Below are 17,134 nucleotides of genomic sequence, written 5' to 3'. Positions count from 1 at the left end.
CTTTTCTTCTAATGGGTGGAATATAAAACGAAGTTATTTTTCCTTTCGTTAGAACGCACTACATCCCACTACTATCACGTTATAGCCATAGTCCGAGGGTACAGTATATGGCCTCCCCAGGAAGGCTAGGAAATTGTTGAACGATTTCCTTTACCTGTTTACATTATTTTCAGTGTCGCCAAGTAAAATTCACTTCCTATGCTATCCTTGATATTTAAAGACTCTCTGATATTACCTTAGTTATTCATATCGTCCTGGTTCTCAGAAAATATCGAGAAAAAAAAATGAGCTCGTAAACTGTTGCCCTTTGTTTGCTCCGCTCTTTTTCTTCCATCTCCTTATAAAAGTTTAGGTGTGATTCTTGGTAGCAAGAATTGCATAAAGAATTGCCCCCAAAAATGGCTTATTAAGAAAGTCTTTCAAGATTTTCAGTGATCAATCTATTAAGAAGTGATTTAATTCTTTCATTCTAACCAATTTTGACTAATGTTCTCCTGTCTAGTCTTAAGCTGCTGAATCTCATCTTAATTTGCTGGGCAGGAACTTGCTGTTTATTAAACTTCTTATATCTGATCTAGATATTAATCCTTGGTACCATCGTTTATAAGTTCGTTCTTCATGTTATATTAGGCTTTTCCTAATTCTGATCATCCTATACATTCAGATCTTTCTGGACAGTACCATCCTGTTTGTAATACTAGGTATGCAGTTAATGCTAATAGTTAAGCCTTCTCCATCATGTGGCTCAATACTACACAGTATTCTAAAAGTTTTATTCCAGCTGTGACCAAGTTATGTAATGAAATACCTAATCAGGCAGTTGGATCGGCGAGACTTTAAAAATGTTTTTTATATTGACCATGCTAACATAACTCTAATTTTATAGTTTGTATGATTATAAAAGATGTTTTAATGTTGTTACTGTTCTTGAAAGATTTTATTTTGATTGTGCTTGCAGTTTATTTATTTCCTCATTTTCTTTTCTCACTGGATTATTTTTTCCCTGTTTGAGACCTTGGGGTTATAGCATGTTTTTTTTCCAACGAAGCTTGTAGCTTAGTTAATAATAATAATAATAATAAAAATAATAATAATAATAATAATGATTATGATAATGATAATGATAATGATAATACCTTTCCACTGTTAAATAGTATTCTCAGCAAATATCAGACAGTAAAATAAATATGCGGAGGCATTATATTTATACGGTATATATAGGGCTAATACAAATTAATTTTTGACATTGTATTTCAGACAAATTACTTGTAGATAAATCCCCTTTCGGAAAAATTATTTTGGATAAATTAACTGGATGCCATATAATATACATATACATATACATATACATATACATACACACACACATATATATATATATATATATACATATATATATATATATATATATATATATATATATATATTATATATATATATATATATATATATATATATATATACATTATATATATATATATATATATATATATATATATATATATATATATATATATATATATATATATACATTATATATATATATATATATATATATATATATATATATATATATATATATATATATATATATATATATATATATATATATATATATATATATATATATATATATATATATATATATATATATATATATATATATATACATTTTCCCACTATACAAATTGATCAAATTGATCAAATGAATAAAGGTATGATAAACTCAAAGGAATCCCGAGTGTGTGTGTCTGACACCTCTCCTCGTTCTCCGTGTGCTGCTGAGTATTGTTTCCCTCCTGATTCTGTAATTACTCTCAAAGGGTCTTTTAAGTCTTTTCATTGTTAAAGACATTTTTGTCACCCCGATAAACATGTAAACAGATACAGACCTAGATTAAAAGTCTTTGTGATGTATAAACAGACAGATAGTAGATACAACTTCCTTGAACAAGGTGTCGAAGAAAGATCTTTTTTTTAATCCAAGGTTTCACTCTTGTAAATATAGTGTACATAACTAAGTCTGGAGCCTTTGGTGATATGATTTTGGGGATAGTATTATGATCTACTTTGCTGCAACGGAAGAAATAACGAGATGAATATATATTGGAAGCAATGCTGAACGAATTTAAGAAAAAAATTCGGTAAGATGGATGAAAGATTCCCTCAGATGCAGGGAAAGTTATCCATCAAAATTTAAAAGTAGATTATTTAGCTCCTTAGGAATTTTTGGAGAAACTTGATTAGAATTGTTCAGCTCTGAAGTAATAAGGAGAAAAACATTAATAAAAATGTTTAGTAGGTAGTAGGTCGGCCAGGGCACCAGCCACCAATTGAAATACTACCGCTAGAGTGTTATTGAGTCCTTTGACTGTCCAGACAATACTACATTGGATCCCTCTCTCTGGTTATTGCTCATTTTTCCTTTGCCTGAAAATACACCGAATAGTTTAGCCTATTGTTTCCAGATTTTCCTCTGTCCTCATATACCTGACAACAATTCTTCGTTCCTCAAGGGGTAACAACTGTGCTATAATTGTTCAGTGTGTACTTTCCTCTTAATAAGGGTAGAAAAGAGACTTTATCTATGGTAAGCAGCTCTTGTAGGAGGACACTCGAAAATCAAACCATTATTCTCTAGTCTTGGCTAGTGACAGAGCCTCTGTACCATGGTCTTCCACTGTCTTTGGGTAGAGTTCTCTTGCTTGACGGTGTGCACGGGCACGCTATTCTATCTTATTTCTCTTCCTCTTTTTATAAAGTCTTTTTTATAGTCTATGAAAGATTTATTTTGATGTTACTGTTCTTAAAATATGTTATTTTTAATGTTCGTTATTTCTCTTTTAGTTTATTTATTTTCTTATTTCCTTCCCTTAGTAACCTATTTTCATTTTGGAGCCCTCGGTTCTATTGCCTCCTGCTTTTCCAACTAGGGTTGTAGCTCAGCTAATAATAAAAATAATAATAATAATAATAATAATAATAATAATAATAATAATGATGATTTGGAGCAAAATGAGTATAAGATTGCTCGGCTTAAAAGTAATATGAAGAGAAAATGTAATGAAATTTGCTAAAAAGTAGTCTGTTGAGAAACGAGAGCATTGACCGTGTTCAACCTAAAATCTTTAACATTGCACACCCAAAAATATCGTGATTGGTTGGCGCTCGCCAATAAACATCATCTCATTGCTTTCTGCGTTCTAGCAAGCGGTACATGAATGCGCTGCGCACACCACCCGTGTTGGTCACTATTTAAGGTATAATTAACTATAATTCTTATTATTGTTGTTCACATGAAATGGCTTTGAGAAGCTGACAAATAATCACGATGCTTTTAAGCAAGCAGGTTTAAAATATTGGTGTGGACCCAGTCGCTTCCTAGAAAGATGAGGAAATAAGATAATTCATTTCCAAAAAAAATGTAATCATACAGTTGGAGTAGGAAATGTTTCAACTGAAACAAGAGGCTATAACCAAGGAAGAACAACAAATGCTCATTTTAGGAGATTATTCCCTCACTAACATATTTGCACAGGATTTAAGCGACAAATGTTCAGTGAAATCAATACCTGATGGGCAGTTCATCTTGCTGAAATCTTCCACACAGAAACTAATTTTTTGAGATTACGTTATGGGGTGACTTAATGTTTATTGAAAGCTTTGGCTTTAGGTAAGTTATACTGCATATTAACTTTTAGTAATAAAAGATCAAGTTGATAGAGTTGCATAAGCCTGTGCTAATGTTATCAACAGTTTTGTGCCCAGCTTTTACTTGAATTCAATGAAGCTGACTTCAAAGATCCCCTTATCTGTTTTTCGGTATGTATATCTATACATTCTGATATTTCAGTATTTTATTCTTTAGATACATTATCTGAATCACCCTTTGCAAAATTTGATAACAAAATTGTTAGTATAACTCGTGTATATTTAATAGCTCTGGTATTCAGTGGCGTATGTCATATTTTAGATACGATATATATTACATTTTAATGAGTATGTTAGTATATCTACGTAAACTCGGGTTTTTACGGATTGATAGAGCTTCTAGATGACGTGTTTAACAAAATTGAAAGGTTAAACTATATGTAAACTTTTAAAGTTATTAATTAGCCTATGGGAAGCCATGGCAGCGTTTATCTTAGTTACCTCCAAGTTCTCAATGGCTTCCCTGGCCCCAACGCTTGTCTGTATTATCCAAATGAATATACTTGAATTATTTCAATTGATTAATAAGAAATTTCCACTATATAACCTTTTTATTAGTAGGTCGAATGTGGAGCTCGCTATAATAGTACAATTATTTTTGTTTCTTTTATCTGCATCAGTTTTTATTTCATAACCAAATCCAATCTATTGCTTAATACTGCTTACAAAGTTAACGTTACAGAGAATAAGTAAATTTCATTTTTTTTTTTTTTTAATGAATATTTGATTAAGGATGGTACTTGCCAGGGATGGGCTGTGTATCATCGTGTAGTGGATTGATAAATATTGGAACTAAAATCTAACTTGTAGCATTATCAATTGAAGATTGCGATTTCAGTACATCTGATAAAGGAATTGGAATAGAGATACAATCAGAAGTGATGAAATGGTCCTGGTGAGAAGTCAACACCTTCCTTTATAAAATATCGTTGAGTATTTTTGTGGCACTCTGTATTTCTGGGTCTGCAACATTTCGAACTAAAATTTAGTATCATATCACATTAGCCTTGAGATGCATTGTCTTTTGTTATAATGGGGTTGTGTTAAGGTCACTTATACATGGTAAAATTTGCAGAAATTAAATGTTAGGTCTATTGTATGTGTGCAGGGTCATTTTCGAGCTAATCCTTGATGGATGATAGGCTAACGTTTTTATAAAGGTTTCTTGTCTTGATTGATCTTATTCTTAGGCAATTGCCATTATTTTTCAATATATAATATTTTTTTTTGAATAAGTCTTTTATCAATATTTATGTATTTGGCTACTTGGAATGCTGGAGAACATCAACTGCACCCGTCCTTATGAAACTGTAATATTCCTGCATATCTTATAGAATTTTTTTAAAAAGTTTATGCTAGTGATTTTTGGGCATGCCACCGAAATATCATAGCATTCATACAGTATTTTTCAGTATGTTTTAAGTTTGGACACCATTATATGCTAATAAAGAGCGTATTTTGAAATGGCATTGTACATATTGATTCTTAGGCCGTCTGTATTAGTTGAACTGATGAATGTAATGTTGTTAAAGTTATTCGAATTGCCAAGGAGTCTGAAGTACAACGTACATTATTCAACAGTTATCAGTTATTCATCTAAAATACTGATGAATTGAACCAGGAGAAGGAATTTTGACCTTCAGTAGAGTTTTTCAACAAAAGTTCCTTCTTATAGTCTACCTTGATGTACCTGAAAAGTAATATTTCCCAGTAACAGTGAATATACAGTACCAATCTTTATTTTCCTTTTGAGCTTCCCTGTAAAAGGTATGTCATTCTTGAGCAAAAGACACAAAACATACTTTTGCAAAACATAAAACTTACTATTAAGAGAAGATTTGAGTGTAGGGATGATGTTAGATATCCTCATAATATTCCAATGATACACATTTCATCTTTTAACCACTTATTACAATACGGAGAAGTAACAGTTTATGATGTTTATGTGGTTAACCTTCGCAAACTGTTTTTGTCTAGAAAACCATTCTAAAGTACCCAATACTTTGCTTGAAATTGTTTAGAATGACATTTGAATTTTCTTACCTGTATAATAGAGGCTTACATAATATGGTGTGTTTAATGATGAATAATATTTTCCCTGTGAAAATCCTGTGATAAATTGATTGACGAATATCATAGAAGCCATTAACTGGGTATATATTTTGTATCGCCATGTACTACATGTCGGATGACTTCAAACTGATCTTATTTACTTTTGTATCGATTAAAATTTTCAACAAAAAGAAGCTCAATGACTTTGTTAACTGAAAATAAGAATGGTAAGTTTTATTATCAAATGATGTAATTTTAATAAGCTAGGAAAATATACGTTTTCATCACACCTTTTTGTGGACCCCTTTATCTTTATAAAGTTTTCTTTGATTTGATAGAATATTATGGCCAAAATTGATTATAAATCTATTACTTTTATTTAACAGACCGTTTATTCCTTTAATAATAAATTTATGCATAGGATATTTAGATTTTTATAACTTTTGAATGCTATCTTTTTTTAAATGACAAAGATTTGTCACCGAAATGCCAAAGAAACTTACGAATGTTATTGGAACCAGCTTTTTTTTCTCACAAATACGACAAAATTGTGTGGAAATATGATTATATTTTTGGTTGATATAGTCTTTTCAAATAAACGCAGTTTACTTTAATTTGGAGAGCAGTGTTGTGCATAGAATAATGAGTTTTTAATTACTATTGGAAAATAGGTTTATGAATCGCTCTGTATCTTTAGAGTTCAAATAAAAAAAAAAAGTCTATTGATATATAAATGCATCAAATAGGATGTATTAGCATACTAATGTATCCCCAACAAAAGGTATTATTACAATGCTTCTTTATATATTCCAGTAAAATCTTAGAAACTTGGTAACACTTCTTATTGCGAAATTGTTATTCAAAACAAAACGAACTTGCTCAGTAATATTAGTAAAATTAGCATTTCTAAATTACATAAGTTTATCACATTCTAACATATAATGACACAGATTGTATGAGTATTCTTCACCACACAATTTACAGGGTATACCATCACCATCAATATATTGCCAACAATAAGCATACCCCAACCTCATTCCCATAACAAAAGTATCAACTTTCGAAAGAATTTTGACATCGGTAACACTAATATTTTCAATCATCATCATCAACATTATCATCTCCTCCTTCGCCTATTGACGCAAAGGGCCTTTGTCGAAATTTTAGTGAACTAACCTGTCTTGGGAAGTGCGAAGAGCATGGCCAACCCATCTCCATCTACCCCTCACCATGATCTCATCCACATTTGGCACTCGAGTAATCTCTATTATAGTTCCATTTCTAATCCTGTCCTGCCATTTAAATCCCAATATTCTTCTGAGAATTTTTATATCAAATCTACAAAATCTGTTGGATATTGTTTCATTGGCAAACCACGACTCATGTCCTTACAGTAACACCGATCTCATTTAACTGATATATAGCCTGATTTTTATATGTAATTTCAGGTGATTTGATTTCCTAATTTTACTGAACCTAACCACAGTCTGAATTTTTTTTTTCAATCTTTCATTAAACTCATATTCTAAAGATCCTGTTTTAGAGATCATAGTTCCTAAATATTTCAATGATTCCACCTTATTAACCCTTTCTCCTTCCAATGATATTTTAACTTTCATTGCCTATTCCGTTCTCATTATCTCTGTCTTTCTTCTATGTTGAGCCCAACCTCACGTGATATATCATGGATTCTGGTAACCAAGCTTTGCAAGTCCTATGGCGTTTTGCTAATAAGGAAAGCGCCATCAGCATACTCTAGATCCGCTAATTTCCTGTTACTTATACAATTTGATCCTTCTACACCATCCCTAACTTCTCTACGTATTACAAAATCCATGAGGAGGATAAACAATATAGGTGACAACACATTCCCTTGGAGTGCTCCACTGTTCACTGGAAATTAATTTGATAGGAATCCATTAACATCAATTTTGCACTTGCTTTACTCATGAACAGACAATCAAATTTACCTATTTAAGTGGAACTCTATAATAACGCAGGATTCTCCACAATATTGGCTGGTGCACACTATCAAAGGCTTTTCCATAGTCCACTAATGCCATCAAAAGTGGAAATCTCTATTTTACACATAGCTGTACAACATAAAATCACTTATACTATTGCCAAACTGTAAAGCAAATTTTATACAAATTAAAAGTTGATAATGAATTATAACAAAGTTAATCGGGCAAAAGTCAAACAAATCAAGTCACATATTTTAAGAAAGCTATAAACATTAAAAGTTATGAGTTATACTGATATAAAGGCAAATAGCTCAATTATTTATTCCAAAATAAATCAGAAACTTTCTTCATAATTTTGGAGTAAACATAAATTTTCAAATAATAACATACTTGATAAATTAAGTCATAATATTCTGTGATTACGAAAGTCGGATAATTCATTACAATTCTTAACATAATGGTGTAATGTTCGTTTCCGTTACTCCCCACATAACTTACATTCAGAGTTTTCATCGTCAATGCATTCCCAAGAGTATTTATATCCCAGACGTATCCTCATCATTAAAGTATGGAGTTTAGACAATACTTTGCCATATACAATATTGCTGTTTTCAGACACACACACGAAAAAGAAAAAAAGAAAAAAAAAATCTCACACGGACACTACCATCGCTTATAATTTGTCGAATTTCAGCCGCTTCCCTCAGAGACCCTTACTTTTAGCCCTTTATTCCACTGAGAGTTAATGTACTTTCTATATCAATATTTTTCTTTGTATCATCCTTTGCCACACTACCAGGCATCTTGTTCAAATGAATACTGTATAAAAAATAACACAATTCCCCTGATCTTCTATGCCATATAATAGTTTTTGCACTTTTTACTACTTCGCTATCAACCAAATATCTACAGTTAAGTGCAAGAAGAGTACTCTGGCAATCAACGGGAAAAAAATTCATCTTGTTTACTACGAAGTAATGCATTTCAGCAGTTATTTTATACAAAACATTTCTATTTCAGACACAAATGCTTACTAAATCCTGACTAGCAGAAAGGTCGCCCACTAATAAACAGGACTCTTTAAAAATCACAATCGGTAAAATCTCAACATCCATTTCATCATCAAGCCCATATATTTTAATCAGGTAGAAGACAATATCCTTTAAATACAATTTTATACACAAACCTTCAGTGCCATTGATTTATAAAAGTACATATACAACAGCTGGTATATTGTTCTTTTCTTACAACGGTTGTTTTTATCAATTCCTGCCAAAGTTCAAATAATTGATATCTTGTTAACTGGAAACCAGCTCCATTAAGACCAGTTTCTTGCAAAGTTATCACATTGAAATCATAAGAAATAACCCAAGTATGAACATTGGTTCCTAATTTTTGAAGTCTATTCACATTCTATGATAAACGTTTTAAGGAACGACCCCTCTGTTCTTGTGAATTCCTTTTCCTCATTTTTCTAGCAAAAGTAACCATCATTATCTTAACGTCGTCATCTGGTCGCTGCATGTACTCTAGTACAGTCTCTAACAAGGAAGCAATACTTACAGCTATATTGTCATATCCTTTCCTTTCATTTGGCAAATGTCTTCTAATTTTATACTTTTTGTCATAAATGGAGTTACCTAGAAACGTATTATCAGTACACAACAATTCGGTATTTTCACATTCTCTGACATAGTAAGATCATCAGAATTGACGCCATCTACAATCTGAACCTGGTTTTGAATACTTTCGTTATTATTAGTTAGAACAAGTACCAACAGCACTCACCTTGGAAACATTTTTCTTTATGCCAAAATAAACGTCTTTACCAGTAACGTTATATACTCGAAATTTAGCATGAATGCTTATGATTACGTTTTTAAGGTTGATTTCGAAACAAAATATTTGAATAACACTGCCGTGTTTATCGCAAACCAGACTACGACTAGAGATCTCTCCCTTCTGAAGTTGCCTTTTTTCCCATACGTTCGTAACTTGAATAACATCCTAATTTTCTTGCTTATTCAGTGATTGGGAAACTAAAATACATGAAGTTTTAACACCAATAACAGGCCTCATTTTACACAACTAGAATTAACATTGCGGTCACCTCCACAACTGTAACAATTTGGGACAATTTTAACATGATTGCATCCAAACATTCTTTAGAGTCACGATATTTGCTGCATTATCTATAGTTAAAGTTACTCTCAGATTTATATACAAAATGACCCCATTTGTTCATTTAAAGCATAACATAGGACTTCCTTATACACCTCAGCCTTTTATATCAAAGGCAAGAGACTAATATTTTCCTTAAAGCTTCACCTCTTTTAAGTGCGATCACTTAGTTTTCTAGTTTTAAACTACTTTCACCTTTCTGCTTAACCTCACGTCGTTTACCTCAAACAATTTTTTCTTATCTACTAATAAATCATCTGGATCCATGCATATCGGGTAACTAAACACAATAACTCTAGTATGCTTTCATTTATCCTTATGTTTCTCTAATATAATGTCTTAAAAGCCAATGGTAGTTAGGAAATTCGCTGTTTTTCCCTAACTTTTATATATGGTCTATATTTACTTTCCTTGAACAAAACTTCAAAATTTTGATTTTTTTATATCCATTGCATCTTGTCATTATAATCCATTTCCAGTTAATTTGGAAAAATACAAACACCTCTTTAAATTAGGTCCTTCATTATTGGCTTCATTACCATCACCCAGAAAGGTACTAAAGAATTTGACTGCCATGTACTGGGAAAAGTAGCAGCCAGGTCTTTAGAATATATGTATTCTATAGACCTCCAGCAGCAGAATCATCAACGGTCAAACTTGGAGGTTTGTTTGTCACAACTTTCCTACTCACTATTAGTCTTTTATTGACTAAAACCTTTCCATCACTGTCAGCTACCCCTATACCACTGACTTCCGTTTTCATCGGTTTTTTCCTCTCCTCCAAGATGTAGAAAAAGCTTTTACTTTCTTTACTGCTCAACAAAGCCAGATCCTCTTCAACGTATCCTAAGGAATCCTTAGTTGCCACAGGCTGGTGACAAGTTGAACAAGTTTCCAATAAAATGGAAAGTAAAAATAATAGTTTGCTTAAAATCAGCAGCAGAATAACTAACAAACCAACATAGCAAAAAATACCACGTCCGGCGTCGGTTAGAGGTCAGCTCATAGGCTGGTTTGATTTCCAAGAAAAATGGCAGAATTAGGCCTTTTGGAGAAAAACCAAACAAATGGGCTATTCTAAATCAGAATTCTTTGCTGAATATGAATATCCAGTTTGTATTTCTCAAACGTTCCCTATTAGGTCAACAAGGGCAAATTTTACCTTTTTACCAAAATGATTGATTGTCTCAGAATATACTACTTTGGATACTATCTTTTGATATTCTCCATACAGAACGTTATACACACGTTCAAATTTTACAAGTCAATGGAAATTGTAAAAGATTTTTGAACCTTTATTTCTGTCATAACCTTTAGTCTCATCAACATTTTGCAAATATTTGTTTCATCTTTGCAGTCACGAAATATTGGAACTTGTGTTGCTTGATTTTGGTAGCTATTCAGTTTCTAAGCATGCTTTTATCATTTCATATGTCTGGTTGGAAATGCTAGCTCTATAGTTGTAAGTTAAGGTCCAACATGCAAACGCTGTGTTTGCCTTTGTCATTTTAACAATGCCTCCTCTTTTCTTCCCAACACCGTTTAACCATTTTAGTCTATGGTCTAGAAAAAAATTGATTCAATCTTTGGTTTGAGCCCCTCACCAGAACTTTTTCCTGTCTAAACTCATTCTCTACTACTTGTGATAGTCGGTTCATCTTATTTCTTTTCCTCACTGGACTATTATTCCATGTTAGAGCCCTTGGGCTTATACCATCTTGCTTTTCCAACTAAGGTTGTAGCTTAGCTGATAATAACAATAACAATAACAATAACAATAATAGTAATAGTAATAGTAATAATAAAATTTTGAAGGAAGTGTGTGGCATTATATCACTTCGAAGTTTTAGGGCCATGTCACCATCATCTACTTGTAAAATCGGTATGTCTTGGCAATAACACCCACTAGATGACTCTGGTATATCTCTAAGAGGTATATGTGTGTATGTGTGAGAACTTCATTTGAACTAACAGAGTTTGTCTTTCAGATTAGCAAAACTACATACTCATAAAAATACCAAACAAACTAAAGTAAAGCATATTTGAAGGTTTGAGTACAGCTAAGAAATGATGCTGAGATAGGGATGTTTATCTCGCCAGAAAGGTCCTTGTATCGTTTGAACACTGAAGAAAGCTCTATTATATGTCTTTTGTCAAGTTTATTGCAAAGCCATATTATTGGTAAGTCACCGGATTTCATTACACTTCCTGCCATTTGTGCATTTATAAAGAACTTATTAAAACAATATGGATGACATCATCCTTCTGATGCAATTTGGTCATTTACCCTCCGCTATATGGATAAACACCTCTTGAATAGATTTTGCCTTTCCGGAAATTCTTGAGCTCATATTCAGGAGGCAAATTCTACTCGTCTTCCGTCAGTTGTTATCAATTTGACAAAATAATCATAATGTCCAGTTTATTGGATTAAACAGACTTAGCGGTGATGGATGTCTGAAAGGTCCTGCATGATCTAGCCCACTATCAATTTTATGCCGCCGAATAGACTGCTTGCATTCCAGTTTAGCCTTATTTTTGTGTATATTTTGGATAGCACTGTTTGTGTCAGATCAGTTCAGGGTGAGGTTGAGCACCTTCAACAAATTGTGTTATTAATTTGTCAACTGTGCTACGATAATCGTCACACCTCAGTTTATATATATATATATATATATATATATATATATATATATATATATATATATATATATATATATATATATATATATATATATATATATAATATATATACCTCGTTTTGTATGGTGGAACAGTGGCTTACAAGTTCTACGTGTTTGCTAACATATAATGTATAAATCAAAGGTCAGCTCTTGCGGCGCTGTAAGTTAAGAACTGGTTCCATAGTTCACCAGGGAATGAAAAGTCAGATTTTTTTTTTTTTTAAGTATTTATGCCTATTTAAAAAGAATAATCTATATAGCAATAATACAAGACGATTATCAAGAGTTATCCATATAGTTTTCTTTCATGGTATTGTTCACTTTGCTATAGAAAATGAGGCCCTTCACTAGAAAGTACTGCGTACGTCTACCTCCTGACCCTCTCCATAACTGTATATAGACATTTCATGGTCCTTCGATACACATCAGCTAAAATGTTCACAAACCTGTATGGCTAAATAATGGCTCTAGATATGACAACAATCCTCCAGTAGACATTGAAAATAAATCTTACAATTTACTACCACGGAAGGCACCACTTATACTGTCCAAAATGTATATTTCTGAAAGTTTAAGTAGGCAAACAGGGCCTATTGCCCCAGATAAGTATACATGGCATACTGAAACATTTTATTTTCCCCAATTTTTATTCAAATCCACTACTATTTTCCAGCTCAATTTTCTTATTCAAGAATGAACCGAGTATGACATTCGGTATTCACTGATAACATACCCAAGAAACTGACAAATATATCACTAAACATCGAAGCAATAAAGAAACAGGCCCTTTCACAGAACTAAGTAAATATAATCAAGAAAAACCACTTGTATGTTGTTAATATAAAAAAAAAAATAGGATAATTAATGTTTACTTCCTAATTCTGAAATGTATGCAAAAGTATTTACAGCAGCAATAGTGTATTACAAGTGCATAGGAAGTACAATATACATTTTTTATAGAAAAGGAAAAATTTGCACTTACTGGTCTGTGACCTTAATTTCTTACCTTATAAGGCAAATACGAAAAACACAAAGAAGATTTTCTTACCAATCACGAATTTCTGATTAAGAATCACTCATTTGTTTGCTTTTCCTCAAAAAAGTCTCATACAGCTTAAATAAGCCTATTTCTGGATTTCTTGTCTAGACTAACACCTGAAACTCCCCCTTCTTGTTAGTCAGGTTTATAATTCCATGATCCCACAACGTTCATTTGCTTTTTGTTTGGTCTTTTTCCACTTGTTTCTTCATACTCATTAATTACCCGTCTAGGTGATACTGTATCGGGATATCTACCAGCCATTTTCTACTATAGCGTGATATCTACCGATCTGTTTCTGCCCATATAATGCAGTTTAATAGTTTGTAACATTAAATGAAAGAGGAAAAGAACGAAAAAGTAAATAGAGTTTATCAAGATGAATTTCATGATCTTGGATTTTTTATAATGGTTTTTCTATGAAATTCAAACGCTATTAAAAAAAAGTAATTTTAGTTTATTTACTGTTTATAAATAGTTCTTATATCTTTTAAGAAAGCAAAGAGGATATCATCATTCTTTCTGAGAATTTTCCAGCAATATAGATGTAAATGAGACTAAAACTTTAGAACTGGTACTCCTATTTTTCTTGAAAATGTCAATTTTGGTATCAAGCCACGAACGCTAAATGCCTTGTATATGTGCTCCTGATGGTAGGTTTACATAATTAGGTTGGTGGTTAATCTTTTTGTGCTGATAGCCAATATCACGTATTAAGGATATGTAGCTTGAACAAATCACAGAACCATGCTTACATTCACGTTCTTTTATAGGAATCAGTGTCTCCCTATCGCTTCGTAAAACATAGAATTACCGACAATCAAGGTAATTTTTTTTTTCCTTTTAAAACAAAAGTCCATGGCCCATGAATACGTTCTCCCTGATTCTCTGGCATCAGAATCTTCTGAGCTCAGGGGATAATCGCCAGTCAACATCCGGCCTCTTTTATATTTATCACGCCCAGCAAATATACTCTTTTCAATCTGTATGAGATTTTATGAGTGCCAAACATTTGACCCCTCGTTCGGTGTGATACCATCTCACTGCAAACTTCAGGACACATTAAACCAGTCGGTGACAGTATTGGGCGACTTAAAGTAAAGTTTATTGTTGTTAGAATTATCTAACTCAAATCAATAATTAGGCAAGTCTTTATTTTTCAACTTAACTGCACCAAATTTTACCAACAATGTCTTGGGTTTGTTCGAACTTTTAGTTCATTCTCTAAAGGGCTGAAGGAGCACTCGTTCAAATGATGCGACCGGCACTGTAATCGTGCAGAGACTGACCCCAAGTTGGACTCATAGTCTTGTGATCAACTCCCGTTTTCTTTCCTTTGTCCGAAACTCTTGAACAACCGTTGAAAAATAAAGACGGGAAATCAAACTTGTTTCCTTATAAGGAATACATTTAACATGATAAATGATATGATAGGTCTTCTTGATGGGGGAAAGTGTGGAATTTTGATTATGTTAGATCTTAGTGCTGCTTTGGACACTGCTGTGCACGAGTACTTACTTGACGACTTAAAGTCTATTGGAGTGACTGAGGAAGCACTGAAATTTTTGCGAAGTTACTTAGTGAACAGGAAGACTATTGTAGAAGTTTCTGGAAACCGATCCAATGAGAGAATTCTTATGAAGGGTGTACCACAGGGTAGTGTTCTGGGCCCTATCTTGTTTATCATATATACTATCGAGCTATCACACATCTTGAAAAAACAAAAAGTGGGTTTTAAACTATATGCAGATGATACTCAGTTTTACCTCTCAATTTCAACAACACAAGATACAGAGAAGAAAATTGATGAGATAATGACTGAAATAAAACCATGGATGCAGAGGAAAAAGCTCAAATTAAATGATGATAAAACAGAATGTATGTTCTTTGGCACAAAGATGGCTTTGAAGAATTACCAGTTAATTCAAAGTATAAAAATTGGTGATGCTGATGTTGGGATTGTGCCTGTTGTGAAAAATTTGGGTGTACTGATAGACTGTAATTTGTCAATGAGGGACCAAATTGTGAACACAGTGAAAGTGTGTAACTATCACCTGAGAAACATAGCATTTATTAGAAAATATTTAACTGAGGGCAGTACAAAAATTTTAGTGATGAGTCATGTAATATCAAGGCTTGATTATTGCAATTCTCTGTACTACAAATTGCCCAATACACTACTAAGAAAGATTCAAAATGTGCAAAACCGGGAGGCTAGACTGATAAAAGGCATTAAACTAAGGGAGAGAATAACTCCTGCATTGATCGATCTACATTGGTTACCTGTTAAGGCTAGAATTGAATTTAAAATTTGCTTGTTGACTCACAAAGCACTTACAAGTGATAAGCCTAAATATTGTCGTGATTGCTTGGTCACCTACCCTGAAGCTACCAGTGCCGCTGTAAGAGTTAGACATGCTGATGACCCACATAGACTATTCGAAATCAGTGTGAATCATGCAATAGGAGGAAGAACGTTCAGTTATGCTGCACCGAGACTCTTTAGTGACCTTCCACTCGATGTCAAGAATAGCAATAATGTGGCAGCTTTCAAGAAAAATCTGAAGACTTATCTTTTTAGAAAGTGTTATAATAGTGACCTGAAAACTATTAAGCCTGAATACAAATGCTAGCGAAATAACTAATAACGATACAGAGCAAAATATTAACTGGAAAGAAATTATTTTTTCACACACCAAGGCCCGCCTGAACAGACCTTTAGTGTTTGGTGGAGGGCGAGAAATAAACCCCCCCCCCCTAAAAGGACATTTAATTAATTAATTCAATTAGAATACAAAAAGGGGAAAGTTAAAAATTTACATTTAATATTAACAAATGGCAATCATTTAGTTTACTTTCCGTCCATGACCGAACACCAAAAATAAGAACAAAAAGTAAGAACGACCTAACTAGTCAATTCGACTATTTTTCCATGAATGCAATTACCATTCTCCAATCAACTATTTCTACATCTTCCCCAATCAACAAAAATAAAAGTTGTTATACAAAGAACCATTTTGACAGATTTACTCGACAACAAAAGAACACTTATAAAAAAAAAAAAAAAAACATTATTTATAATCTACCCTCCCAAGCTAGGCTTCTTATTAGGTTTCTGGAGGCAAGAGCAGTACTATGGGTAGGCCTAATAGATGCTTCATTGGGCAAAGCTGTTCCAGTGTCAGGTATTTCATCTGTCTCCAACTCACTAACATTTTCCTCTTGTTTAATTTGAACATATAAATTAGTATAATTAAGTTCAGAATATAATTCTAAAGTTATTAAAAAACTAACATTAGTTACAGTTTCAGTTTTATCAGGCTTAACAATACGAACAGTACGTACAACCCTTCGTTGTCACTGAATGTTTCAACAATTCTAACTAATGGCCAATAAGTTTTAGATTTGGAAGGTAATTTAAAGAGAGCAATTTCCCCTTTTTCCCACTTTCTTGGAGGATGAAAAGAAGATCTGTCCTTTTCTTTCAAACTTAATAGATATTC

Source organism: Palaemon carinicauda, chromosome 16 (genome assembly GCF_036898095.1).
Source record: "Palaemon carinicauda isolate YSFRI2023 chromosome 16, ASM3689809v2, whole genome shotgun sequence".
In the NCBI taxonomy this organism is placed as follows: domain Eukaryota; kingdom Metazoa; phylum Arthropoda; class Malacostraca; order Decapoda; family Palaemonidae; genus Palaemon; species Palaemon carinicauda.
Note: the sequence above shows the minus strand (reverse complement) of the source record.